We start from the raw sequence: 26643 nt of genomic DNA, 5'->3' as shown, positions 1-26643 counted from the left end.
CTACAGCTTCCTCTTAAGCACCACCTTTCCTGAATATTTTTTTCCAAGGTTCATCTTGTACTGCCTTGCTCAACATTGATACGAAGCAGCCGCCACACTGTGGCTGCGCGAAGGAGGAAGACCCGACGAAGAGAGGAAATTCGCGATTGCTATAGGGTCGCCATCTTGGCCACCGTTGGTCCACTTGTAAATATATTTTAAATAGCGTTGTGCATAACCCACATCTAAGATTACTGGTGGTGGTGAACGTTCCCCGTGCCCGCCGTGGACCTTCCCAGCGGTCGCACCTCCGACGCTGAAACTTCGGCTCCTGCTCACGCCACTTCATCTACACAAGTCTCTACGCATGAAGCCACGACCTAGGTCGCTATTTGGACTATTTGTAAATATATTGTAAATAGCCTTGTGCATAAGTCACACGTAAGATTACTGGTGGAGGTGGACGTTCCTCGTGCATGCCATGGAGCTTCCCAGTGGTCGCACCTTCGACACTGAAACTTCGGCTCCTGCTCACGCCACTTCATCTACACAAGTCTCTACGCCTGAAGCCACGACCTAGGTCGCTATTCCCCCCCCCCCCCCTCGTGATCCTCGCCTTTTCACTTGAGTCAGCAGTCCTGATGTTGACGACTGGCTCCGCTTGTACGAACGTTAGAGGTGGGATCCGACTATCTTGCTCGAAAACGTTATTTTCTACCTCAACGGCACTCCACGGGCATGGTTCCAGATTCACGAACAGGAGATCAAGAAGTGGGATCTTTTCAAAGACTTTTTGGAAATCCCTCTGGTTGTCAACTCAATGCAAAGAAGGCCCTTCCCACACGCCTACAGACATCGACGGAATCCTGACAAAGCCCGGCTACACCATCAATCTCGTTCGCCTCCGTCACGCCGCGCTCCTTCGCCGACCTGAAAACTAGACAGTGCAGCTTCCGGAGGTGCAGCTGCATTGACCACACTGGCAGGAAATCCTCGCTTGAGCATACCTACGAACCAGAATCCTTTGGACCTTCTTGTTGACAATGTACGGATGAAATCCTGAACAAAAACACAACATCTCATGCTACATGGCCATCACAAGAGCCGTCACATGATATGACGTGTAGTCTAAAATATCCACCACTCACTACCGTTCTACGCGCTTTCGTTGAATAGTCCATGAAGTGCCTGACATAGCTGATGTTGCCTTACTGCCTACTGCTGAGGTGAAATTGCTCCATAGTAAAGTTACGCAGCAGCGCGCACTAAAGATTGTTTACTGGTTGTTCTCTGCAAATTTTGTTATTGTTTCCCAGCACCATCCGAACACAAAAGAGCAAAGGACTAAACGTGCTCCTGGCACCTGGCTGATGTCTTGACCCCTGTACAAGATGTGTTCTTCGCCGCTGCAGCGTCCAAATGCGTGTAGAGCGCAGAGATCACACAATAGGTTTGTCTAACGTAGTGCTGTAAATAAACTAGACAGCAACAAGAAAAATAAATTTTCAACGACAAATAATACCTCGACAAAGAATATAACACGTTATATATTGATAAGTAAAACGCAACAAAATAACTTTATAATTAGTTTAAACAAAGAAATGCTAAATTGTATGAGATTTTGAATGTCATCAGGTTGACTTCGTCAGTAACTCGCGCGCGTTCTCCTATCTGGCTCTCTGTTTTGCACTTTATACTGCACTAAGATGTACAATATCCGGGTCGCAAGCCTATCTGGCATATGAAACACCTCATATTATGCCCGCCCATCTCCCTCTAACCGGGATTGATTGCAAATGAAATATCGTGATCTCGACACAATAAGTATACTTGAGTTAAGACGCATCACGTCGCCATATTCTGACCGCTTTACCTACTTCTTTGTCTTCATTTCGGAGATAGTTGTGGCACGTGGCTGAAGTAAAGGTGTGACCAAGATTTATTATTATTATTTGCTCTAAATGCAAAAAAGAAATAAAAATGACAGAAATGTTATGCTTCTTCGAATTTATTCTTGATTTCATTCCGAAATGAACTTATAACAAAACACCTTGTGTCTTCTTCCTCTGCATTCACGCGCGCACGTACATAATTATTCCCTAATGTAGCCCTGTAAATGTCATCCTGAATATTGTTACACATATTTTACAAAAAAAAACACGCAGCAACACAAACGTACATTTTCGTAAAGACGAAAGCGCACTCGTATTCGGTCGATTCTCCGCAGTAGACATTAGAAGAAAAAAACGAAACGAAACATTCGCGCGTTCCAGGAAAGAGGACGACAAAGAAGTGCGATCGGCGCGTTCTCTTCATCGAATTCGCTCACGAAACCAGAGATCAGCCGTGTAGGAATTTCGAGCCACGGAGAGAACAACGACGAGATTGGTCAGCGGGTCGGCGGACTTTTACACCATGCCACGCAGCGCCATTCGCTCCATTATTGAACGCCGGGAAAGCCACCAGACCATCGGCCTGTCCAGTCTCGTCCGAGCGCGCAGCTCCCATCGCTATGGAGCCACGGTCTTAAGCAGGGTCAATTTCAGTCAAGTTGCGATGTAATTGCTTCAAGCTCGTTGTTCTATAAGCATGTTTTCTACGCGCCTAGGGTTTCGCGATTGAAACGCAATACGTGGAGAGCACCGCTGCCGGTGCTCTTTACGCCCAGCCTGAGCGCTGTGGACACCGAGCATGCGGGCGGTGAAACCAGCATATTGATACGCAATGGGAGCTCGAGAGCCATTGTGAGGCATTTTGACGGAATTTGGTCCCACAGTGAGCATCCAGCGATCACCGGAAACGCGAAAAAGCGGGGGTAGCCACGCACTCAAAGCGCCTCGTTTCAGTCGCTGAGCGCTGCTCCGCCTTCCCATGCCCGTTACTTCGTCGACATTACACAGTATGATACACCGGATCAATTGTGAAGCTTCTTCACTTATCAGAAAAGTTTCGCATCGAGCGGTACGAAAAGCAACTCTTTCGCAATTACTTTCGAAATTTCCGGCAAAACAATCGTGCTCTTTACGAAAAATAAATGCTCAGTGAGATGAAACGTCCCATCAGAAAACCATTTCTTGCGTACGAGCACGTGACGTTAGAAGCCACACGTCACGAATATTTGTGGGACTAAATTCAATGCTCGCGTTCCGTCTCATATTGCGACCCTGTTTATTTCTTCTAACACATATAAGGCGAAACCAGCGAAAGAGACGCAGGCGCAAGATACAAGTAGTGCGGAAAACAAATGGTGGGGAACTTCGTCGTAGTCTGTTCAATTCCCTTTCTCTATGGTTGTACAATGAAGTAAACCAAAAACCAGCCAGACCAGCAATCGTCCAGCGTGCTATTTTTATCTTGTGCATGCGTCTTGTTTGCTAATTGTCACCATAGCTGCAGCAGCGCGCGTGCCACTTACTGTTTCATGCAAAGAGCTTTAGAGAAGCTTGAAAAGTAGTTCTGAATTGCGCAGTATGGGATGGAGGTATATATGCACCATTCCGAAGGCGGAAGACCACGACAGGGACGTCCGGTGTGTTTTTCGATGGGAAGATTCTAGAAGAGATAGTGGCTCTCAGAAATAGGAAAGGCGAGAGAACGGTAACTTGCCCAGCCTCCAGATTTATGGCTTACTGTTTGAAATGTCAGTCACCCTGTAGCTTTGGCCGTCATGTCTAAGCACTCATCCGCTACCTTTCAATCATACTGAATGCAGTATTCAATTTTTTTTCAATAATTGATTGATTTGATTGATTGACTACGATGAATGACAAAAGGCCTCAAAGTAGTCCGGGGGCTATGAAATACACATTGTGGGGGATCTTCATTCTTTTTGCCCACCCACATTTCTCTAACCTGCAAGCAGTGGACGACGCACAAGTGTGTTTCGAAAACGTTAAAAATAATTGAGAGGTGGCGCTAACTAAAACTGCACCCAAGTAGTGTATATTATGCCCTCATTCGGTAGTGCGCAGAGCAAGGAGGCGTTTACGATCACCTCGGCTTATTTCTGTATAGTCTGTAGGCTCCACAGCTAAACCTTCGGAGTGCTGAACTGTCGTTGAAATAGACGGATAGAAAAGCGAACAGGACGGTATGTCACGCTCACTGAGATATTCAGGCTTACTGTTGTGGGGCAAGATATCAGAGCGTGCACATCTGCTGAGGAACACTCGCTGACACAGTGAAAAGAAGTCGTAACCCCCCATTGCGTAATAATCTCAAAGTACTGTTGTGCGTACAAGGGTATAATTTGGCCAGTGGCCTGTAGGATATATTTTTTGAAGGGCAATGAGTCATTCAGGCGACCTGGGCTAGTACGCAGATAATCTTGTTGACCATTGTAGCAAGGACAGGGGTGGAGGTGGTACTCTATGGGTTCGTTTTACTAAACGGTATGCTCTAAAAAAATTTGTTTGCGTCAACCTGCGAGAGTTGCAGGCCGTCACAATGGAGTAATTCTAGTCTGCTTGCGTCCTATCACAGCAACAGAAATGATTTCATTGCAGTAACGAAAACTCTCCAAAAACCTGGATAACTGCAGGACAAGCAGTAGGCACAACAAACAGCAGTACCAAGCGTCCCCATAGTTCTCGCAATTTGCCTGCCCTGCAGCAGTTTAGTTTAGGCTACAAGAGAGAGAGAGAGTGAAGGGTGATTAAAGAAGCAAAAGTTTTTTTTTTTTTACAGGCTGTCATTGATTGCATGTTACGTGAAACGATACTGACATCTAGTGCATGTTGTGTAAGCTGGTTCAGTCCGAGTGCTCTCCGAGTCCGAGGAATCCGAGTCCGAGGAATTTCGTCTATACATTTAAACTTGAAAACCGTGCGGACCTTACAGGCGCAAATACGGCATTACCAATGGCAGTCATGGCATACTCGCGCAACCAAGCAGAATCGCAACCAAAAATAGTAGGGATCTGTTACGCGAGCATTTTAGGTAAGAATTCAGTGAGGAACTGGGAATTTACGTACACTCAGGAAGTTAGAAATTTAGGTATCAATTCGTATTTGAAATAGTGGTTGATTATTTACGAACATTTCAACTAGGTGCTACTTAATTAATGTAGCTGCCATTTATTCAGCTACATACGTTGTCTCCACTCGGGCGTCAGTATTCGCGTCAGTCGTTTCCTGGTGTCTAGTAGTCCACGAGTCTGAATTACGATTGCGTCTTCCCACGCTGCTTCAAGACGTAAGAATAGCCTGGCTCTAGTAAAGGGTGTTATCATTTCCTCCGGCATGCTCGAATAATATGTCCAGCACTTACATTGAGCCACAGATCACAGTCGAAGACTGGCGCAGCTCACATGTACAAGTAAGCAGAAAATTTTCAGCGCAATTTTAAACCGCTCAAACATTGCTTTGCAGGCGTTCAAGAGCAAAGGCCCTCCCCCTCGTCATGCGGTTCACGTTCGCGCGTACTGTTCACCTGGGCAACTATTCCACGAACTCTGCCTTGGACACCACACACGTTACCACAGGGGAACACACGTGGCAGAACACGACAGCCGTCAGCGTGACTGTCCGCAACGAAGGCTGTCGTGGAACTACATTCCCCAAGGTCTCTCTCCACCGAGAAGGGGGCATCACAGACGAGTTGAGCCCCACCGGAGTGAACGTTCACTCGGACGATTCAAGTGGACTATGTGGGCATGGGCTCTGATCGTCACCGTAATTTTCGTATATTTGGTTACTTTTTTTGTTTAAAACATATTTGCTTGTAGTTTTATTAACTGATTCACAGACCTGTTTCTGTCGCAGGTCTTGAATCAGTTTCTGTCGTAGGTCTTCCAATAAATATTAGATTCGTCGAATCTCTGACTCTTACTACATTTCGCAAAAATATTGGTCATATATTATCTACGAGACGTGTGCCAGTGTTTAATATCGTTGCTCGTTTCACACCACCCCGCGCGCTCACTCCCAGAGCCAGAGGAGGACGTCACCTGGCGTGAAGACTTTCTCTCTAACGTAACAAAGATGCTGCCAGCCATGAAGCACATTCAGTCCCAGCCTCGGAGGCAGTATTCCGTGAGGAACGCACAAAAAAGGAGCTGTTCACTTGTATAATTAGTACAACGCACTCATTTGACCAGAAAAGCGAACGAGTGTTTCAGTTGGTCGAGCGTCACTCGCCTAAACTCGTCTCCTAAAACACTGTTCAAAGTCAGTTCCTCAGCACTCGGATCTGCCGTCCCTCACAGCCCGTGTGTTACTGCGGTGCGCTGAACCCATCAATCAAGCATTCTCTTTACTGCCCCGCATCGAGAAACTAGTGTAACCTATGCCAACGCTTTGCGGCGCTTGCCCGAAGGTGGCGGCTGGTGATGCTTACGTGCGTTTCTCTGCTCGGGGACAACGTTTCCTAGAGAAGTGGAGTCAAATCCACTCGGGTGGAGCATGTGCCCCTGTACGACACCCCTATATTGTCTGACTTCTCAAACCAGAGTCTACTCTTCGCGTGCAAATGTTTACTTCGCTGCAACTTCACACTCACGCAGCCGTCCATACAACCACTGCATGTCCTTATTTCGGCGAGCTGTTTGAAAGAGATCATTCTTTTTCATTTTCTTTTCTCTTGTTATTTAAATGGCAAATATGTAAACACTATAGGTACATGGTCGCGCCGTTGGCGTCACCGCCGCTGTCACGCAGTAACGGTGTCGACGAGCATGTGCGGTTCACGCATGGAAGTTCAAAAGTCTCCGGACCATCGCAGTGTGCATTTGGCTGCGAAAACGACAATGACAAGTGAATACACAACGACGCCCAACCTAGACTGCTTTGCCGAAGCCAGGCAACAGTTCCGGCGTCCTTAGCTGCATGAACCTTGTCTGAACGTAGTACATCAGCGTTCCTGCTGAGGAGCCGTGTTTACCATAGAACGGCACATATACCTCTATGAGCGGAACGTACAGTTAGTCAAACTCATCTTCCCTTATCCTTTGCGCTGAAAAACGCCGTAGTATTACCGCCGGCCCTGTCTCCTGCACGATGGACGTGCGACGCAGGCAACGCTGCTACCATGCGTTCCTCATCGAGCCAGCGTTGTGACAAGACTAGTATCTATCTGCCGAGGCGCTGTTCCTGCCGCTTCACAGCTGTTCATTTCAGTGTTGCGCCGCACAACGTTGTCTTCGCATATCGATAGAAACACTGGGAGAAATATTCGAACGCACCGGTAAATCTTGCTGTAATTTTGAATACTTTGCCTTCGGGCGAAACTGCCGACAACTTTGTCAGTTTTCATCAGTGGGCACCGATTTCTGCTTGGTGAGCGAATCCAGGCCGAGACACCCTGTCGAAACGTATCTTTCCGTTACTCAACTGTATGTGATTTCCACGTACATTTCCTTCTTCGAATGGCAAGCGCGCGCCCTGCTCATCCAGATAACAATTCGGGAAGAACCATCGGGAGGATGCGACTGCCCAAGTGATACAATGTCTTCCTAGTGCAAACCGGCCAGATGTCTCGCCTTGTGTGATGCGATCACGTGCATAACGACAAGACGACAATGGCGGTGTGGTAATGAGAGTTTCAGGACGACAGTGTGACGACGAGTGCATTAAAGCAACCGATTTGAGACAGCATCAAGAAGACGGCGGTGCTTCGACAACGGGGCGACGCTGATCGATTGATAAAGACGGTGTGACGACGCCAGCACGGTGACGTCATCATAACGACGGAATGACGATGGCGTGACAACCATGGCTCGATGACGGTGGCATGATGACAATGGCATTACGGCAACGGATTTACGAGACCGCCACGACAAGGACGCCTCGACGGCAGTGCGAAGTCGAGGGGATGACGAACGCGCTATGACGGCGCCGCGCGATGACGCCAGCATGACGACGACGGAATGACGGTGGCGTGACAACGATGGCTCAAAGACCGTGGTATGACGATAGCACACTGACAAAGACATCATGGCGGCAGCTTACAGGCTGTGTGGGAACTGCAGTGAAGAAATTTCACTCTTGGCGATCCAAACCCACCGTAGCCTCAGCGTAGTGTGATGGCGTAGCTGAGCAACCTAACGCCACTCCAAATGCACGTTCTCTAGACATTGGTTCTAAGCAACCCTTGTTCAATTTCACCAAGGAGTTTTAAAGGTATACAGACCGTTTTATCTATGCAGTAGAACCTGTGCGGCCGTAAGCCTGGAAAAATTCCATTCCTGTACTCTTCACACCCAATTGCATCAACGAAAACGAAAGTGCTTTGTTAAGTAGTTGCTGGATTGTACGTCTATTTTTATAATTTGTTTAATTATAAGCAGGTGGCCTTGCATGTAAAGAGCTCCAATAGAGGGTGTCGCAGGTACCTTGCGCAAAGTATTTAACAAATATGCGCAACCACTGTGATAATATAACCATATCTTGTACGCTGTTCTTTTGAGGAATCGTAAGCATGTTTACTACGAACTTAAGTCATTGGTTAAAAAATAATTACCCGGCTTATATATTAGTCGACACACCAAGCTTTCAATAAGAAATTGTAGAGATTACACTTCCTTACGCTTACAGTCCATATCATTTATTTCTATGAAAGTAGGTGTCATCTTTTAGCAACGTCTGCTGCCGGTCTAGCTTATACATGCTTTTAGAAATGGTTTTAATAACCGCAGTGTTCGCCTTGTGGGCAGTGCACCTGTCCGTTTCTTTTGTTTTGTTGTCCGTGCCTTAACTTTTGCGCCTAAACCCATTTCTAAAAGTAGCTGGAATCATTTTTTTTTAACTGTCATGACAAGGTTGCAGGAGTAAACAAGCCTCCATCAAAGCCCAAATCCAGTGAACCTTTCCAAGTCCAGTGAAGAAAGATCGCGACTGAGATCGGTGTTAGTTTGTGGTATTTCGTGTACGTACATAAGCGCGTTGCGCTGTCACTTAGGGAAGAAAGTACTAAAATTGCAGAAAGGGTGAAGGGCCCCCGTAGTTCCTTCTTGTTCTTGCGCTTCTCAAAGGTTTAAACAAATTAGTTTAAACAAATTAAACAAATTAGTTTAAACAAAGAAGTGCTAGTTTGTACGAGATTTTGAACGTCATCAGGGTGACTTCGTCAGTCACTCGTGCGCGTTCTCATATCTGGCTCTCTGTTTTGCACTTTATACTGCACTAAGATGTACAATATCCGGGTCGCAAGCCTCTCTGGCATATGCAACACCGCATATTATGCCCGTCCATGCTCCTCTAACCGGGAGTGATAGGACATGAAATACCATGATCTCGACAGAATAAGTATACTTAAGTTAAGACACCTCACGTCGCCACATGCTGACCGCTTTACCTACTTATTTGTCTTCTTTTCGGAGAGAGTTGTGGCACGTGGCTAAAGTAAAGGTGTGACCAAGCGTTATTATTGTTATTTGCTCTAAAGGCAAAAAAAATGACGGAAATCTTATGCTTCTTCGAATTTCTTCTTGATTTCATACCGAAACGAACCCATAACAAAACACCTTGTGTCTTCTTCCTCTGCATCCACGCACGCACGTACATAATTATTTTCTAATGCAGTCCTGTAAATGCCCTCCTGAATATTGTTACACATACTTTACTAAAGAAAAAACACGCAGCAACACAAACGTATATTTTCGTGAAGACGAAAGTTGCACTCGGGTTCGGTCGATTCCCCGCAGTAGACATTAGAAGAAAAAAACGAAACGAAACATACGTGCGTTTCAGGGAAGAGGACGACAAACAAGTGCGATCGGCGCGTTCTCGTCACCGAATTCGCTCAAGAAACCAGAGATCAGCCGTGTAGAGATTTCGAGCGACGGAGAGAACAAAGGCGAGATCGGTCAGCGGGTCGACGGACTTCTACAGCATGCCACCCAGCGACGTTCGCTCCATTAATGAACCCCGGGAAAGCCACCAGACCAGCGGCCTGTCCAGTCTCGTCCGAGCGCGCAGCTCCCATCGCTGTGGAGCCACGGACTTCAGCAGGGTCAATTTCAGGCAAGTTGCGATGTTATTGCTTCAAGCTCGTTGTTCTATAAGCATGTTTTCTACGCGCCTAGGGTTTTTCGATTGAAACGCAATACGTGGAGAGCACCGCTGCCGGTGCTCTTTACGCCCAGCCTGAGCGCTGTGGACACCGAGCATACGGGCGGTGAAACCAGCATATTGATACGCAATGGGAGCTCGAGAGCCTTTGTGAGGCATTTTGACGGCATTTGGTCCCACAGTGAGCATCCAGCGATCACCGGAAACGCGAAAAAGCGGGGGCAGCCACGCACTCGAAGCGCCTCGTTTCAATCACTGAGCGCTGCACCGCCTTCCCGTGCCCGTTATTTCGTCTACATTACGCATTATGATACACGGGATCAATCACAAAGTTTCTTCACTCATCAGAAAAATTTCGCATGGAGCGGCACGAGAAACAACACTTTCAAAAAAACTTTCGAAATTTCCGGCAAAATAATCGTGCTCGTTACGAAAAATAAATGCTCAGTGAGATGAAACGTCCCATCAGAAAACCATTTCTTGCGTACGAGCACGTGACGTTAGAAGCCACACGTCACGAATATTTGTGGGACTAAATTCAATGCTCGCGTTCCCTCTCATATTGCGACCGTGTTTATTTCTTCTAACACATCTAAGGCGAAACCAGCGAAAGAGACGCAGGCGCGAGATACAAGGAGTGCGGAAAAGAAATGGTGGGGAACTTCGTCGTAGTCTCTTTAATTAGGCTGGCCGCGGTCATCTTGAAGAACAGTTGTTCAAACTCGGTGAAGCCCAGTTTCTTCGCCGCTGGTCTACGCGGTACATAACCATCTCCCGAGGCAAAGTCTTTCTACAGCCAGAATAATGCTCAATTCGGTTGCCCGAGTTCAGACTGTGTCTGTATGTGCCCCGAGTACCTTTCATAAATTCTAGGCCGACAATAATGCTTTTGCGTGGATGCGGTAATGAGATTTGTGTTGTTGTTGTTGTGTGTGGCAAAGCCAGTGTCATGCAGACACCATTTATTATTTCATTTGTTAATCTGTTTTATTTGCATCAAGTATGATGTATTACATGTGATGTACCTCATATTGTACTTTTCGTTCCTACCACAGTTGTAAGTGTGCCTACGGGTAAATAAATTTCCTTGTCAGCCAGTGCAGCTTTAGAAAGTCCAGTGTAGAGCGAATTATTGCAACAAAGTTTTACAATGAAGTAAACCAAAAACCAGCCAGACCAGCAATCGTCCAGCGTGCTATTTTTATCTTGTGCATGCGTCTTGTTTGCTAATTGTCACCATAGCTGCAGCAGCGCGCGTGCCACTTACTGTTTCATGCAAAAGCTTTAGAGAAGCTTGAAAAGTTGTTCTGAATTGCGCAGTACGGGATGGAGGTATATATGCACCATTCCGAAGGCGGAGGACCGCGACAGGGAGGTCCGATGTGTTTTTCAATGGGAAGATTCTAGAAGAGATAGTGGCTCTCAGAAATAGGAAAGGCGAGAGAATGGTAACTTGCCCGGCATACAGGTGTATGGCTGAATGTTTGAAATGTCAGCCACCCTGTAGCTTTGGCCGTCATGTATAAGCACCTATCCGCTACTTTTCAATCATACTGAATGCAGTATTGATTTTTCTTTGAATGATTGACTGATTTGGTTTATTGACTACGATGAATGACAAAAGGTCTCGAAGCAGTCCGGGGGCTATGAAATACACATTGCGGGGGTCCTCATTCTTTTTGTCCACTCCCCTTTCTCTAACATGCAAGCAGTGGGCGAAACACCAGTGTCTTTCGAATACCATAGAAATTATTGAGAGTTAGTGCTAACTAGAACTGCACCCAAGTAGTGTATATTATGCCCTCATTCGGTAGTGCGCAGAGTAACGAGGCGTTTACGACCACCTCGGCTTATTTCTCTATAGTGTGTAGGCTCCACAGCTAAACCTTCGTAGTGCTGAGCTGTCGTTGAAATAGACGGATAGAAAAGCGAGAAGGTTGGGATGTCACGCTCACTGAGATATTCAGGCTTACTGTTGTGGGGCAAGATATGAGAGCATGCACATCTGCTGAGGAACACTCGCTGGCACAGTCAAAAGAGGTCGTAACCCCCCATTGCGTAATAATGTCAGAGTAGTCTTGTGCGTACAAGGGTATAATTTGGCCAGTGTCCTATAGGATATATTTTTTCAAGGGCAATGAGTCATTTAGGTGACCTGGGCTAGCACGCAGATAATCTTGTTGACTAACCATTGTAGCAAGGACAGGGGTGGAGATGGTACTCTGTGGGTTCGTTTTACTAAACGGTATGCTCTAAAAAAAGTTGTTTGCGTCAACCTTCGAGAGTTGCAGGCCGTCACAATGAAGTAATTCTAGTCTGCTTGCGTCCTATTAGAGCAACAGAAATGATTTCATTGCAGTAACGAAAACTCTCCAAAAACCTGGATAACTGCAGGACAAGCAGTAGGCACAACAAACAGCAGTACCAAGCGTCCCCATAGTTCTAGTAATTTGCCTGCCCTACAGCAGTTTAGTTTGGGCTACAAGAGAGAGAGAGAGAGTGAAGGGTGACGAAAGAAGCAAAAGTTTTTTTTTTACAGGCTGTCATTGATTGCATGTTACGTGAAACGATACTGACATCTAGTGCATCTTGTGTAAGCTGGTTCAGTCCGAGTACTCTAAGGCAGGAATTTCATCTATACATTTAAACTTGAAAACCGTGCGGACCTTACAGGTGCAAATACGGCATTACCAATGGCAGTCATGGCATGCTCGCGCAACCAAGCAGAATCGCAACCAAAAATAGTAGGGATCTGTTACGCGAGCATTTTAGGTAAGAATTCAGTGAGGAACTGGGAATTTACGTACACTCAGGAAGTTGGAAATTTAGGTATCACTTCGTATTTGAAATAGTAGTTAATTATTTACGAACATTTCATCTAGATGCTACCTAATTTATGTAGCTGCCATTTATTCAGCTGCATACATTGTCTCCACTCGGGCGTCAGTATTCGCGTCAGTCGTTTCCTGGTGTCTAGTAGTCCACGAGTCTGAATTACGATTGCGTCTTCCCACGCTGCTTCAAGACGTAAGAATAGCCTGGCTCTAGTAAAGGGTGTTATCATTTCCTCCGGCATGCTCGAATAATATGTCCAGCACTTACATTGAGCCACAGATCACAGTTGAAGACTTGCGCAGCTCACATGTACAAGTAAGCAGAAAATGTTCAGCGTAATTGTAAACCGCTCAAACATTGCTTTGCAGGCGTTCAAGAGCAAAGGCCCTCCCCCTCGTCATGCGGTTCACGTTCGCGCCTACTGTTCACCTGGGCAACTATTCCACGAACGCTGCCTCGGACACCACACACGTTACCACAGGGGGACACACGTGGCAGAACACGACAGCAGTCAGCGTGACTGTCCACAACGGAGGCTGTCGTGGAACTACATTCCCCAAGGTCTCTGTCTCCCGAGAAGGGGGCATCACAGAAGAGTTGAGCCCCACCGGAGTGAACGTTCGCTCGAACGATTCAAGTGGACCGTGTGGGCATGGGCTCTGATCATCACCAAAATTTTCGTATATTTTGTTACTTTTTTTTAAAACATATTCGCTTGTAGTTTTATGAACTGATTCACAGACCTGTTTCTGTCGCAGGTCTTGAATCAGTTTCTGTCGTAGGTCTTGGAATAAATTTTAGATTTGTCGAATCTCTGTCTCTTACTACATTTTGCGAAAATATTGGTCATGCGGCTATTAAATATACGAGACGCGTGAAAGTATTATTGCTTACAACTTTTCCAAGTTTTGCCGCAGCTGCAATGACAGTTTAAAAACATAAAAGCTGACTTTTTTCAACTGGACCCAGTGGAATTTGCACCGGCATTGCCAAAACTTGACATGCACAGTAACGCGCAGATTAATTTCTCTGCAAGTGCATCCTTTACATCTTTGGAGACCCTTCACCAATACACCTCACAGTGTATACACAGAGGTTTCCTGCATTTAATATCGTTCTCGTTTCACACCACTCCGCGCTCTCTCTCCCAGAGCCAGAGGAGGACGTCATGTGGCGTGAAGACTTTATCTCTACCGTAACAAAGCTTCCGCCAGCCATGAAGCGCATTCAATTCCAGCCTTGGAGGCAGCATTCCGTGAGAAGCGTACTAATAAAGCGCTGTTCACTAGTATAATTAGTACAACGCACTCATTTGACCAGAAAAGCGAACGAGTGTTTCAGTTGGTAGAGTGTCGCTCGCCTAAACTCGTCTCCTAAAACACTGATCAAAGTCAGTTCCTCAGAACTCGGATCTGCCGTCCCTCACAGCCCGTGTGTTACTGCGGTGCGCTGAACCCACCAATCAAGCATTCTCTTTACTGCCCCGCATCCGGAAACTAGTGTATCCTATGCGAACGCTTTGCGGCACTTGCCCGAAGGTGGCGGCTGGTGATGCTTACGTGCGTTTCTCTGCTCGGGGACAACGTTTCCTAGATAAGTGGAGCCAAATCCACTCGGGTGGAGCATGTGCCCCTGTACGACACCCCTATATTGTCTGACTTCTCAAACCAGAGTCTACTTTTCGCGCGCAAATGTTTACTTCGCTGCAACTTCACACTCACGCAGCCGTCCATACAACCACTGCATGTCCTTATTTCGGCGAGTTGTTTGAAAGAGATCATTCTTTTTCATTTTATTTTCTCTTGTTATTTAAATGGCAAATATGTAAACACTATAGGTACATGGTCGCGCCGTTGGCGTCCCCGCCGCTGTCACGCAGTAACGGTGTCGACGAGCATGTGCGGTTCACGCATGGAAGTTCAAAAGTCTCCGGACCATCGCAGTGTGCATTTGGCTGCGAAAACGACAATGACAAGTGAATACACAACGACGCCCAACCTAGACTGCTTTGCCGAAGCCAGGCAACAGTTCCGGCGTCCTTAGCTGCATGAACCTTGTCTGAACGTAGTACATCAGCGTTCCTGCTGAGGAGCCGTGTTTACCATAGAACGGCGCATATACCTCTATGAGCGGAACGTACAGTTAGTCAAACTCATCATCCCTTATCCTTCGCGCTGAAAAACGCCGTAGTATTACCGCCGGCCCTGTCTCCTGCACGATGGACGTGCGACGCAGGCAACGCTGCTACCATGCGTTCCTCATCGAGCCAGCGTTGTGACAAGACTAGTATCTATCTGCTGAGGCGCTGTTCCTGCCGCTTGACAGCTGTTGATTTCAGTGTTGCGCCGCACAACGTTGTCTTCGCATATCGATAGAAACACTGGGAGAAATATTCGAACGCACCGGTAAATCTTGCTGTAATTTTGAATACTTTGCCTTCGGGCGAAACTGCCGACAACTTTGTCAGTTTTCATCAGTGGGCACCGATTTCTGCTTGGTGAGCGAATCCAGGCCGAGACACCCTGTCGAAACGTATCTTTCCGTTACTCAACTGTATGTGATTTCCACGTACATTTCCTTCTTCGAATGGCAAGCGCGCGCCCTGCTCATGCAGATAACAATTCGGGAAGAACCATCGGGAGGACGCGACTGCCCAAGTGATGCAATGTCTTCCTAGTGCAAACCGGCCAGATGTCTCGCCGTGTGTGATGCGACCACGTGCATAACGACAAGACGACAATGGCGGTGTGGTAATGAGAGTTTCAGGACGACAGTGTGACGACGAGTGCATTAAAGCAACCGATTTAGGACAGCATCAAGAAGACGGCGGTGCGTCGACAACGGGGCGACGCTGATCGATTGATAAAGACGGTGTGACGACGCCAGCACGGTGACGTCATCATAACGACGGAATGACGATGGCGTGACAACCATGGCTCGATGACGGTGGCATGATGACAATGGCATTACGGCAACGGATTTACGAGACCGCCACGACAAGGACGCCTCGACGGCAGTGCGAAGTCGAGGGGATGACGAACGCGCTATGACGGCGCCGCGCGATGACGCCAGCATGACGACGACGGAATGACGGTGGCGTGACAACGATGGCTCAAAGACCGTGGTATGACGATAGCACACTGACAAAGACATCTTGGCGGCAGCTTAAAGGCTGTGTGGGAACTGCAGTGAAGAAATTTCACTCTTGGCGATCCAAACCCAACGTAGCCTCAGCGTAGTGTGATGGCGTAGCTGAGCAACCTAACGCCACTCCAAATGCACGTTCTCTAGACATTGGTTCTAAGCAACCCTTGTTCAATTTCACCAAAGAGGTTCAAAGGTATACAGACCGTTTTATCTATGCAGTAGAACCTGTGCGTCCGTAAGCCTAGAAAAATTCCATTCCTGTACTCTTCACACCCAATTGCATCAACGAAAACGAAAGTGCTTTGTTAAGTAGTTGCTGGATTGTACGTCTATTTTTATAATTTGTTTAATTATAAGCAAGTGGCCTTGCATGTAAAGAGCTCCAATAGAGGGTGTCGCAGGTACCTTGCGCAAAGTATTTAAGAAATATGCGCAACCACTGTGATAATATAACCATATCTTGTACGCTGTTCTTTTGAGGAATCGTAAGCATGTTTACTACGAACTTAAGTCGTTGGTTAAAAAATAATTACCCGGCTTATATATTAGTCGACCCACCAAGCTTTCAATAAGAAATTGTAGAGATTACACTTCCTTACGCTTACAGCCCATATCATTTCTTTCTATGAAAGTAGGTGTCATCTTTTAGCAACGTCTGCTGCCGGTCTAGCTTATACATGCTTTTAGAAATGGTTTTAATAACCGCAGTGTTCGCCTTGTGGGCAGTGCACCTGTCCGTGTCTTTTGTTTTGTTGTCCGTGCCTTATCTTTTGCGCCTAAACCCATTTCTAAAAGTAGCTGGAATCATTTTTTTTAACTGTCATGACAAGGTTGCAGGAGTAAACAAGCCTCCATCAAAGCCCAAATCCAGTGAACCTTTCCAAGTCCAGTGAAGAAACATCGCGACTGAGATCGGTGTTATTTTGTGGTATTTCGTGTACGTACATAAGCGCGTTGCGCTGTCACTTAGGGAAGAAAGTACGAAAATTTCAGAAAGGGTGAAGAGCCCCCGTAGTTCCTTCTTGTTCTTGCGCTTCTCAAAGGTTTAAACAAATTAGTTTAAACAAATTAAACAAATTAGTTTAAACAAAGAAGTGCTAGTTTGTATGAGATTTTGAATGTCATCAGGGTGACTTCGTCAGTCACTCGTGCGCGTTCTCATATCTGGCTCTCTGTTTTGCACTTTATACTGCACTAAGATGTACAATATCCGGGTTGCAAGCCTCTCTGGCATATGCAACACCGCATATTATGCCCGTCCATGCTCCTCTAACCGGGAGTGATAGGACATGAAATACCATGATCTCGACAGAATAAGTATACTTAAGTTAAGACACCTCACGTCGCCACATGCTGACCGCTTTACCTACTTATTTGTCTTCTTTTCGGAGAGAGTTGTCGCACGTGGCCAAAGTAAAGGTGTGGCCAAGCGTTATTACTGTTATTTGCTCTAAAGGCAAAAAAAAAATGACGGAAATCTTATGCTTCTTTGAATTTCTTCTTGATTTCATACCGAAACGAACCCATAACAAAACACCTTGTGTCTTCTTCCTCTGCATCCACGTACGCACGTACATAATTATTTTCTAATGCAGACCTATAAATGCCATCCTGAATATTGTTACACATACTTTACTAAAGAAAAAATACGCAGCAACACAAACGTATATTTTCGTGAAGACGAACGCGCGCTCGCGTTCGGTCGATTCCCCGCAGTAGACATTAGAAGAAAAAAACGAAACGAAACATTCGTGCGTTCCAGGAAAGAGGACGACAAAGAAGTGCGATCGGCGCGTTCTCGTCATCGAATTCGCTCACGAAACCATAGATCAGCCGGGTAGAAATTTCGAGCCACGGAGAGAACTACGACGAGATTTGTCAGCGGGTCGACGGACTTCTACAGCATGCCACCCAGCGACGTTCGCTCCATTACTGAACCCCGGGAAAGCCACCAGACCAGCGGCCTGTCCAGTCTCGTCCGAGCGCGCAGCTCCCATCGCTGTGGAGCCACGGACTTCAGCAGGGTCAGCAAGGTCAATTTCAGGCAAGTTGCGATGTAATTGCTTCAAGCTCGTTGTTCTATAAGCATGTTTTCTACGCGCCTAGTGTTTCCCGATTGAAACGCGATACGTGGAGAGCACCGCTGCTGGTGCTCTTTACGCCCAGCCTGAGCGCTGTGGACACCGAGCATACGGGCGGTGAAACCAATATAGTGATACGCAATGGGAGCTCGAGAGCCATTGTTAGGCATTTTGACGGCATTTGGTCCCACAGTGAGCATCCAGCGATCACCGGAAACGCGAAAAAGCGGGGGTAGCCACGCACTCAAAGCTCCTCGTTTTAGTCGCTGAGCGCTGCACCGCCTTCCCCTGCCCGTTACTTCGTCGACATCACATCATCATGATAGACGGGATCAATCAGAAAGTTTCTTCACTCATCTGAAAAATTTCGCATCGAGCGGTACGAAAAACAAAACTTTCGAAATTGCTTTTGAAATTTCCGGCAAAGCAATCGTGCTCTTTACAAAAAATAAATGATCAGTGAGACGAAACGTCCCATCAGAAAGCCATTTCTTGCGTACGAGCACGTGACGTTAGAAGCCACACGTCACGAATATTTGTGGGACTAAATTCAATGCTCGCGTTCCCTCTCATATTGCGACCTTGTTTATTTCTTTTAACACATCTAAGGCGAAACCAGCGAAAGAGACGCAGGCGCAAGATACAAGGAGTGCGGAAAACAAATGGTGGGGAACTTCGTCGTGGTCCCTTTCAATAGGCTTGCCGCGGTCATCTTGAAGAACAGTTGTTCAAACTCGGTGAAGCCGAGTTTCTTCGCCGCTGGTCTACGTGGTACATAACCATCTCCCGAGGCAAAGTCTTTCTACAGCCAGAATAATGCTCAATTCGGTTGCCCGAGTTCAGACTGTGTCTGTATGTGCCCCGAGTACCTTTCATAAATTCGAGGCGGACAATAATGCTTTTGAGTGGATGCGGTAATGAGTTTTGTTGTTTTTGTTGTTGTGTGTGGCAAAGCCAGTGTCATGCAGACACCATTTATTATTTCATTTGTTAATCTGTTTTATTTGCATCAAGTATGATGTATTACATGTGATGTACCTCATATTGTACTTTTCGTTCCTACCACAGTTGTAAGTGTGCCTACGGGTAAATAAATTTCCTTGTCAGCCAGTGCAGCTTTAGGAAGTCCAGTGTAGAGCGAATTATTGCAACAAAGTTGTACAACGAAGTAAACCAAAAACCAGCCAGACCAGCAATCGTCCAGCGTGCTATTTTTATCTTGTGCATGCGTCTTGTTTGCTAATTGTCACCATAGCTGCTGCAGCGCGCGTGCCACTTACTGTTTCATGCAAAGAGCTTTAGAGAAGCTTGAAAAGTAGTTCTGAATTGCGCAGTATGGCATGGAGGTATATATGCACCATTCCGAAGGCGGAGGACCGCGACAGGGAGGTCCGATGTGTTTTTCAATGGGAAGATTCTAGAAGAGATAGTGGCTCTCAGAAATAGGAAAGGCGAGAGAACAGTAACTTGCCCGGCCTTCAGATGTATGGCTGACTGTTTGAAATGTCAGCCACCCTGTAGCTTTGGCCATCATGTATAAGCACCTATCCGCTACTTTTCAATCATACTGAATGCAGTATTGATTTTTCTTTGAATGATTGACTGATTTGGTTTATTGACTACGATGAATGACAAAAGGTCTCGAAGCAGTCCGGGGGCTATGAAATACACATTGTGGGGGTCCTCATTCTTTTTGTCCACTCCCCTTTCTCTAACATGCAAGCAGTGGGCGAAACACCAGTGTCTTTCGAATACCATAGAAATTATTGAGAGTTAGTGCTAACTAGAACTGCACCCAAGTAGTGTATATTATGCCCTCATTCGGGAGTGCGCAGAGTAACGAGGCGTTTACGACCACCTCGGCTTATTTCTCTATAGTGTGTAGGCTCCACAGCTAAACCTTCGTAGTGCTGAAGTGTCGTTGAAATAGACGGATAGAAAAGCGAGAAGGACGGGATGTCACGCTCACTGAGATATTCAGGCTTACTGTTGTGGGGCAAGATATGAGAGCATGCACATCTGCTGAGGAACACTCGCTGGCACAGTCAAAAGAGGTCGTAACCCCCCATTGCGTAATAATGTCAGAGTAGTCTTGTGCGTACAAGGGTATAATTTGGCCAGTGTCCTATAGGATATATATTTTTGAAGGGCAATGAGCCATTTAGGCGACCTGGGCTAGCACGCCGATAATCTTGTTGGCCATTGTAGCAAGGACAAGGGTGGAGGTGGTACTCTATGGGTTCGTTTTACCAAACTGTATGCTCTAAAAAATTTTGTTTGCGTCGACCTTCGAGAGTTGCAGGCCGTCACAATGGAGTAGTTCTGTTCTGCTTGCGTCCTATCAGAGCAACAGAAATGATTTCATTGCAGTAATGAAAACTTTCCAAAAACCTGGATAACTGCAGGACAAGCAGTAGGCACAACAAACAGCAGTACCAACGTCCCCATAGTTCTAGCAATTTGCCTGCCCTAAAGCAGTTTAGTTTGGGCTACAAGAGGGAGAGAGAGTGAAGGGTGATTAAACAAGCAAAAGGTTTTTTTTTTTACAGGCTGTCATTGATTGCATGTTACGTGAAACGATACTGACATCTAGTGCATGCTGTGTAAGCTGGTTCAGTCCGAGTACTCTAAGGCAGGAATTTCCCCTATACATATAAACTTAAAAACCGTGCGGACCTTACAGGTGCAAATACGGCATTACCAATGGCAGTCATGGCATACTCGCGCAACCAAGCAGAAGCGCAACCAAAACTAGTACGGAGCTGTTACGCGAGAATTTTAGGTAAGAATGCAGTGAGGAACTGGGCATTTACGTATACTCAGGAAGTTAGAAACTTAGGTATCACTTCGTATTTGAAATAGCGGTTAATTATTTGTCGAACATTTCATCTAGATGCTGCTTAATTAATGTAGCTACCGTTTATGCAGCTGCATACGTTGCCTCCACTCGGGCGTCAGTATTCGCGTCAGTCGTTTCCTGGTGTCTAGTAGTCCACGAGTCTGAATTACGATTGCGTCTTCCCACGCTGCTTCAAGACGTAAGAATAGCCTGGCTCTAGTAAGTGGTGTTATCATTTCCTCCGGCATGCTCGAATAATATGTCCAGCACTTATATTGAGCCACAGATCACAGTTGAAGACTTACGCAGCTCACATGTACAAGTAAGCAGAAAATGTTCACTGTAATTGTAAACCGCTGAAACATTGCTTTGCAGGCGTTCAAGAGCAAAGGCCCTCCCCCTCGTCATGCGGTTCACGTTCGCGCGTACTGTTCACCTGGGCAACTCTTCCACGAACGCTGCCTTGGACACCACACACGTTACCACAGGGGGACACACGTGGCAGAACACGACAGCAGTCAGCGTGACTGTCCACAACGAAGGCTGCCGTGGAACTACATTCCCCAAGGTCTCTGTCCACCGAGAAGGGGGCATCACAGACGAGTTGAGCCCCACCGGAGTGAACGTTCGCTCGGACGATTCAAGTGGACTATGTGGGCATGGGCTCTGATCGTCACCAAAATTTTCGTATATTTGGTTGCTTTTTTTGTTTAAAACATATTCGCTTGTAGTTTTATGAACTGATTCACAGACCTGTTTCTGTCGCAGGTCTTGAATCAGTTTCTGTCGTAGGTCTTGCAATAAATATTAGATTCGTCGAATCTCTGACTCTTACTGCATTTCGCGAAAATATTGGTCATGCGGCTATTAAATATCTACGAGACGCGCGCAAGTGTTAGTGCTTACAGCTTTGCCAACAGTTTTGTAGCAGCTGCAAAGACAGTTTAAAAACTATAAAGCTGACTTTCTCCTACTGGACCCAGTGGAATACGCAACGGCATTGCCAAAACTTGACGTGCACAGTAACGCGCTGAGTAATTTCTGTATAAACGCATCCTTTATATCTTTGGAGACCCTTTACGAATACACCTCACAACGTATACACAGAGGTGTCCTGCATTTATTATCGTTCTCGTTTCACACCACCCCGCGCTCTCACTACCAGAGCCAGAGGAGAACGTCATCTGCTGTGAAGACTTTCTCTCTACCGTAACAAAAATTCCGCCAGCCATGAAGCACATTCAATCCCAGCCTCGGAGGCAGCATTCCGTAAAGAATGTACTAATTAGGTGCTGTTCACTAGTAGAATTAGTACAACGCACATATTTGACCAGAAAAGAGAACGAGCGTTTCAGATGGTCGAACTTGGCTCTCATAAACTCGTCTCCTAAAACACTGATCAAAGTCAGTTCCTCAGCACTCGGATCTGCCATCCCTCACAACCCGTGTGTTACTGTGGTGCACTAAACCCATCAATGGAGCATTCCTTTCACTGCCCCGCATCGAGAAACTAGAGTATCCTATGCGAACTCTTTGCGGCACTTCCCCGAAGTGGCACCTGGTGATGCTTACGTGCGTTTCTGTGCTCGGAGACAACGTTTCCTAGAGAAGTGGAGCCAAAGCCACGCGGGTGGAGCATGTGCACGTGTACGACACCCCAATATTGTCTGTCTTGTCAACCAGAGCTTCCTTCTCGCCCACAAATGTTTACTTTGCTGCATCTTCACACTCACCCAGCCATCCATGCCGCCGCTACATGTCCTCATTTCGGCAAGCTGCTTGAACGCGATCGTTTCTTTTTTATTTTCTCGTGTGATTTGCAATGCAAGAGCCTTAAATTATGGGGTTTTACGTGCCAAAACCACTTTCTGATTAGGAGGAACGCCGTAGTGGGGGACTCCGGAAATTTTGACCACCTGGGGCTCTTTAACGTGCACCTAAATCTAAGTACACGGGTGTTTTCGCATTTCGCCCCCATCGAAATCCGGCTGCCGTGGCCGGGATTCGATCCCGCGACCTCGCGCTCAGCAGCCTAACACCATAGCCACTGAGCAACCACGGCGGGTATGCAAGAACCTTGTTTGCGCAAACATTGCTGCCTAGGACCCGTGTGTTTATGGTAGCATAGTACGTACATACGTACACTGCTCTGAACCTAACCTACAGTTAAAGTCGAACTCAACATCCCCTAAAGCGCGTTTCTATACCGACGCCATCGGCGCACGGGCGAGCGTCGTCAGACGCCGGCCGCGTCGGAGGGCGCTGGCCGCGTCCGGTCTCGTTGGCGGTGCCCGTGCGTCGAACCATTCGTCGAACTAGAGACGCTGTTGTTCTCTCCAATGTGATGTAACGTGTGCGCCCGTTTACGCTACGTCGGACTATATTTAGGCCTTTATCCTTTGCGCTGGAAGACGGCGAAGTATTTCCGCCTGCCTTGTCTCCTGCACCGTGGTGGTGCGACGCAGCCAACGCTGCTACCATGCGTTCCTCATCGAGGCAGCGTTTTGACAAAACTGGCACCTACTTGCCAATACGCTGTTCCTGCTGCGTGACACAGCTGTTGTTCCCCGTGTTGTGTCACATCACGTTGTGTTTGCGTATTTCTAGAAACACCACGCGAGAGGCTCGAACGACCCGGTATATTTTGCTGTAATTCTCAATACTTTGGATTCGGCCGTAACTGCCAACGATTTTGTCAGTTTTTATCGGCGGTCACCGATTTCGGCTTGGCGAGTGAATCCAGGTCGATACCGCTTGTAGAAACGCATCTTTACGTTACTCCGCTGTATGTAGTTTCCACATACACTTCCTTCTTCGGATGGCTAGCGCGCGCCCTGCTCATCGAGATAACCATTCGGGAGGAACCGTCGGGAGGACGCGACTGCCCAAGTGATGCAATGTCTTCCTAGTACAAACCGGCCAGATGTCTCGCCGTGTGTGGTGCGACCACGTGCGTAACGTCAAGACGACAGTGGTGGTGTGGTAATGAAAGCTTGACGACCACGGTGTGACGACGAGCGCATTAAAGCCAGCGATTTACGATAGCGTCAAGACGACGGCGGTGCGTCGACAACGGGGCGACGCCGGTCGATTGATAAAGACGGTGTCACGACGCCAGCATGATGACGACGGAATGACGATGGCGTGACAATCATGGTTCGGAGACGGTGGTATGACGATGGCATACTGACAAAGGCAGCATGGCGGCAGCTGAAAGCCTGTGTGGGAGCTACAGCGAAGAAATTTCGCTCTTGCTGATCCAAACCCACTGTAGCCTTAGAGTGTGATGGCGTAGCTGAGCGACGTAACGCCGCTCCAAATGCACGTCAACAGGTGCTGTCTGGCAAGGCACCTAACGTATCCGAGATTTTTGTGAGAAAAGTTTGTCCAAGTTACCTTCCTTAAGTTTACATGCAATGATTAGAGACATCGTACTGACGTCGTTGACACACTGGGAATCTTCAGAAACAGCTCTGAAAGGTGCTGGTTCAAGACCCACCAGCGGATATTCATCGGTTTTAAGACGGCTGCAAGCAGCCTTTTAGGCTGACGTAGCTGGCTTTTTCAGGATTGCGTTCCTCAGGAGAGGCTCGCACAAACCACGATGCTGGCTTTGCAAAAGTTAAATCAGACAAAGCAATGCAACTGTTAAACATTTAAATATTTGCGAACTTTATATGTTTGTCTACTGCGTGGCTGTGTTAGTGGCACTCAACAAAAAATCAGGTATTGTCACCTTGTCAAAATTTCGTTGCTCTTGCGTTCGCTCCATTTTTTTTACATATGAAGTGCATATCACATTTATATTACGGGCTCAGCCAACAATGAAGGTTAGTTACATGCCATCGCTTTGGCTTCCGTCTTCCTGTGTTGTAGCGTTTTTTTTTTCGCGCTCTTATGACTCAGCTTTGTGGACACGTTCAAGCTCACGTAAATACACACGTATCGACGCAATGATGATACTCTGTGGCTATGTCCGCTCACGGCAAGAAAAAAAGAGGAATGATTCCTAAATTCGAGATTCCTGATGTAATGATGCTTTACCGCAAAACAGTAAGGTGATAGAGACGCATATCCAGCTTTCCGTTTTATAGTATTTATCTACATTAGAACCAAAATGTAACTGTCAACATGACAGTTCTCTTGAAACTAAGACGGTCGGTGTTATCTATGTAACGTAAACATTACAGTTCAGTAGAAGGAGAATCAGTTGCGGCATACATAGTTTAAGGCCGGAAAAAAACACACAGTATAAGGCCCGAGTCATTCACCAAGCAAAAAGTGGGACTAGTTCATATGTAGCAATACAAAAATATCACATATAGCTCTTGTGAATGGTTTTTTTCACGTAAGGTATCACTGCTCGCAAGTGCATCAGTCTGAATTCAAAGCGTTACGAAAATTATAATAGCGTATACCACTATCGGCCCGACAGATACGTCAGTCTGCATCATACTTTCAGAATAGTTGGTGGGTGGCGGATGGATGAAAAAGCATGAACATTTGGCAGAAACAGCTGGTATATCTCACATAATGTGAAAGTATATATGCTAGCGTGAATCATATACACGGGCAACGCGTATAAATACATGTGCATTAAACGTTTATTGCGTGGATAGTCGGTTTGAGCGTTTCAGTTGGTTATACGAGAACGGCAAGGATTAAAGTTGTTTGCAGGCGCTCAAGTGATAGCACATTGAAGTGCTACACATATGCTGCACTGAAATGTGTTTTAATGGCGTGTTGACATGTTTATCCTACGAGTATGCATCGTTCGTGTTGAGATACGCTGGGAGATGTTGCAATGCTGGGTGCCTTGTTCAAAGAAAGAGCAGCCACCAGTGAAGACTGGGCACGTAATGGTGGTTTAAAGGAGCTGAATGTTGGGCTAGTTGGTACTTTGACATGAGAACTATCTTGAAGTTCAGTGCAACGGGATGGAACAACAGAAAGGAAGATGAACACAGGTACAAACAACTGATTTTATTGAAGCCACACCCATAAGTATATATATGCACAAGCTGCGCAGACGCATCATTACAAGAAAAAAAACGAATTCGCCGAACAGGAAGTAATTAAACCAAGGGCGAAAGGAATTTCATTTCTGCATTGTTGAGTGCAATCGATATTTCGCTTACACAATCCTGACTGACTTTTCCAATAAAGAAATGCCTCTAGAGTTTCATGGTTCTTAGTTTTCAATTTGTTTTAGCGGTTTTTAGCTTGCTCTTGCCTAAATACTTTCACGCTTCGCAAACGTAGTTCACAAGTGGAACAGCTGCTGCAAGAGTCAGCAAGATGTGTATTCTTCTTATTAGCCATTTGTGCCGTCCCATTTCGCTGTATTTCAAGATGATCCACATGACGTAATTGTTGATCGTCAAAATGGGAAATTTCATCCTAAAGACATCATAATTGACGCAACTTCTGAGCATGCTTTTTGTTGGGGTCCGTATTTACCAGGGGTGTCTTTGGCGCTCTTCCTAATACTTGAGAGCGCTTTCTTCTACAGAAATCCGTCTATATTGGCTACCGCACGACGATATTATGCAATGCAATCTATTCCACCATCAGAGCTCGCAGAGGTGCCACTAGAGAGAAGTCACGTCACACTATTTCGACCTCACCCTGTGTAAGGCGCCATTAGAACACCAATTTATATTGCCCGACTTTGATGTGTATAGCATGAATATGCACCTACAGGACAAAAGAACTAGGTGCTGCTCCTGCTTAGACCGTGTTGCAATTTTCTTTG

The 26643-nt window shown here is 46.5% G+C and overlaps 2 long non-coding RNA genes across 2 annotated transcripts; both read left to right on the top strand.

The window, feature by feature from the left end:
* Nucleotides 1-9661: 9661 nt before the first annotated feature.
* On the top strand, nucleotides 9662-13632 carry LOC135916310 (uncharacterized). Its single transcript, XR_010568899.1, has 2 exons — nucleotides 9662-9938; nucleotides 13190-13632. It is a non-coding gene; the product is annotated as an uncharacterized lncRNA (long non-coding RNA).
* Nucleotides 13633-17738: 4106 nt separating this feature from the next.
* On the top strand, nucleotides 17739-21709 carry LOC135916307 (uncharacterized). The gene is made up of 2 exons (XR_010568898.2): nucleotides 17739-18012; nucleotides 21264-21709. It is a non-coding gene; the product is annotated as an uncharacterized lncRNA (long non-coding RNA).
* The last annotated feature ends 4934 nt before the right edge of the window (nucleotides 21710-26643 follow it).

The sequence above is a fragment of the Dermacentor albipictus genome, unplaced genomic scaffold (genome assembly GCF_038994185.2).
Source record: "Dermacentor albipictus isolate Rhodes 1998 colony unplaced genomic scaffold, USDA_Dalb.pri_finalv2 scaffold_66, whole genome shotgun sequence".
NCBI lineage: Eukaryota > Metazoa > Arthropoda > Arachnida > Ixodida > Ixodidae > Dermacentor > Dermacentor albipictus.
This window is presented reverse-complemented; position numbering and strand designations above follow the sequence as displayed.